At 40.1% G+C, this 3,398-nt stretch overlaps 1 pseudogene across 1 annotated transcript; it reads right to left on the reverse strand.

The window, feature by feature from the left end:
• Nucleotides 1-221: 221 nt before the first annotated feature.
• LOC103091202 (interferon alpha-1 pseudogene) lies at nt 222-885 on the reverse strand (annotated as a pseudogene). Its single transcript, XR_014368623.1, has one exon. The product of XR_014368623.1 is annotated as an interferon alpha-1 pseudogene (transcript).
• Between the last annotated feature and the right edge of the window lie 2,513 nt (nt 886-3,398).

Raw genomic sequence — 3,398 nt, forward strand, 5'->3', positions numbered from 1 at the left:
ATATTATATGAACAAAAATAATTGTAATCTTTATAAATAGTTAAATAAATAAATATTTAAATAGATAAATAGATCGATCAGCATGGGCATCTGTGAGGAACGAGTGCCTGTAGAGTAGAACATCATGTTGCTTAATATTCCTGAAAACACTTGACAAATTAATTCAATTCAGGGCATGATGAGAGCAGAAATGAGAGTCTTTGACATGGCAGCACAGGTGGAAGTGTGGTCTTGTTAGTCAGTGAGAATCATTTCCGTGTTGAACCAGGTGTGTGTCATTCCTTCCTCCTGAGTCTTTCTGGCAAGTTTGTTGAAGAGAAGGATCTCATGACTTCTGCTCTGACAATCTCCCAGGCACAAGGGCTGTATTTCTTCTCTTGCAGATAGACAGTGATTCTGTGGAAGTATTTCCTCACAGCCAGGATGGAGTCCTCCTTCAGCAGGGGAGTCCCTTCCAGCCCCGCCTCCTGCATCAGACAGGCTTGCAGGTCAGTGAGCTGCTGATAAAGTGCAGTGCAGAACTTGTCCAGGAGGGGCTCATCCCAAGCGGCAGCCGAGCCCTCTGTGCTGAAGAGCTGGAAGGTCTGCTGGATCATCTCGTGGACGACAGCCATGGCTTGAGCCTTCTGGAACTGGTTGCCACCAAACGCCTCCTGGGGGAATCCAAAGTCATTTCTGTCCTTCAGGCAGGAGAAGGGGGAGATTCTCCTCATTTGTTGCAGGAGCATCAGGGCCCTCGTGTTAGCCAGGCTGTGGGTCTGAGGCAGGTCGCAGCCCAGAGAGCAGTTGCAGTTGCAGCTGAGCAGCACCAGGGCCAGGAGTAAGGACACGGTTGGGGCCATCGGGGACCCTGCAGATGCTGCCGGCCTGGCTGAGGTGGGGACTCTGTGAACCCTGCTCTCTAGGTTCTCTGAAGACCTTCCTTCAGGCCTGGGTCTTAAATGGGAACCCATTCGTTTCCATTTTCTAAATGTTAATTTCTACTTCTGTTTTTGATTTTCACTTTGCACTCTCCAAATGGGTTATGGCAACGTTTCTCAACCATTATTTTTTCCCTTATTGCCTCCTCTTCCCCTGCCCACAGAGCCTTCTTAGATAACTTTTTCCTAATTGCCCCTCCATGAAAGTTTGAAAACACATATGTACTGAATATTTATATACTCCATGAATATCTGCATACATAGAAAAAGAAAGTGAAAATTTTACTGTTTTTATTCAATGCAGGGTTAAGAATGAAAAAAATTTGAGCTAAACATTATATTTAAAAGTTATTGAGAACTAGGGACTTCCCTGGTGGTCTAGTGTTTAAGAATCCTTGCTTCCACTGCAGGGGGCACGGGTTTGATCCCTGGTCGGGGAACTAAGATCCCACATGCTACGCAGTGTGGCCAGAAAGAAAAAGTAAAAAGTTATTGACAACTAATTTAACTTTATAACTAAGTTTGCAGAGTAACTTTTTTTTTATTCAAAAGATATATTTGAACAAGCTTACTGATTTTCTAAATTAAGCTCTATATTATAAACATTTTCTCATGCCATTAAAAATTACTCAGGGACTTCCCTGGTGGTGCAGTGGTTAAGAATCTGCCTGCCAATGCAGGGACACGGGTTCGAGCCCTGGTCTGAGAAGATCCCACATGCCGCGGAGCAGCTAAGCCTGTGTGCCACAACTACTGAGCCTGCGCTCTGGAGCCCATGAGCCACAACTACTGAACCCCGTGCGCCTAGAACCCATGCTCTGCAACAAGAGAAACCACTGCAATGAGAAGCCCGGGCACAACAAAGAGTAACCCCCGCTCGCCACAACTAGAGAAAGCCCACACGCAGCAACAAAGACCCAATGCAGCCATAAATAAATAAATAAATAAATAAATAAATAAATTTTTAAAAGAAAGACAGATTTAGATAAAAGACAACTTAAAAATAAAAAAGAATCCGCCTGCCAATTCAGGAGACACGAGTTCGAGCCCTGGTCCAGGAAGATCCCACATGCTGCAGAACAACTAAGCCCGTGCGCCACAACTACTGAGCCTGTGCTCTAGAGCCTGTGAGCCACAACTACTGAGCCTGTATGCCACAACTACTGAAGCCCGCATGCCTAGAGCCCGTGCTCCACAACAAGAGAAGCCACCGCACCACAACGAAAAGTAGCCCCCGCTCGCCACAACTAGAGAAAGCCCGTGCACAGCAACGAAGATCCAATGCAGCCAAAAATAAATAAATAAACTTAAAAATATTACTCAAATAGAACATCTACAATGACTGTATAATGTTCTAGTCTATGGATGAAGCCTTGTTTAACATTTTACTTTTTTTAGATTAAGAATATTTCAAAATTTCACAATTACCAATCATATTGGGAGAATGTCCTTGGGCATAAAATTGTACCCGATTTGACAAAGTATAATTACGAAATCAAAAGACATCACCTTTTTTAAAGTTCTTGAGACCTAAAACTAATTTGTTTTCCAGGGAGTTGCTGAAATTTATGCTAGGACTGTGGTAATGTCCATTTTATTGCTCACTTGCTAATTTTTTTTCCAGTTCAATAAAAATTTGATACTGGTTTTATTTTGCATTTGTATAGGGTATTTGATATAGAGTGAAATTTACCTAATTATGCAGAGTAACTTTTAATGTAATATATTTACTTATATAAATAGTAATGTATCAAATTATAATTTCAAATAAAAATTTATATAAGTATTTCATAATAGTACCAATGTATGGATATATTTTAAATAAAATCGTCAGAACTGCTGAAACCACTGAAAATTTAAATTATTTACTTAGCATTTATTTTTAGGTAATTAACTATTAATTTTTATTCATATCATAAAATTTTTAACTTCACTAGCTGCTAGGTATTCATCTAGATATTGTCAACAGTTTTCTGTTTAGAACTAGGCATAATTAGTGACGTGCTAAATAACTTTAGTAGAATTAAATAATAAAATATAACCTATTCGTGCTTAATTCCCAAAGCCCAAATCACACCAAGGCTCAAACATAAGCAACATCTGCAAGACAGCCAATGGCAGCTCATAAGTAAGTAAAGGACACTTCTCACATTATGACTTTGAGATCAAGCAAATGATGGTGAGAAAGTTCTGTAATGAACAGTTAAGTCACCATAGGTTGTAGCACTGATCCTGCATAACATTTGTTTATATTCCATGAACTCAGTGTCAATGCTTCTCACATCATATACAAGAAAACCTGAAGAGCAAAATGAATACAAAGGAATAAGACTTTGTTGGATAAGGTTGACCTTTGAACACCAAAGCCATTATAATGGCTGAGATTTGTTCATACCCCAGAAAACTAATGTTTGCACCCATGGGAGCATCCCCAATGACAATGCATAATTTAGGCAGCATCAAAAATTGAATTGTCAT

The sequence above is a fragment of the Lipotes vexillifer genome, unplaced genomic scaffold (genome assembly GCF_000442215.2).
Source record: "Lipotes vexillifer unplaced genomic scaffold, Lipotes_vexillifer_v1.1 scaffold317, whole genome shotgun sequence".
NCBI lineage: Eukaryota > Metazoa > Chordata > Mammalia > Artiodactyla > Lipotidae > Lipotes > Lipotes vexillifer.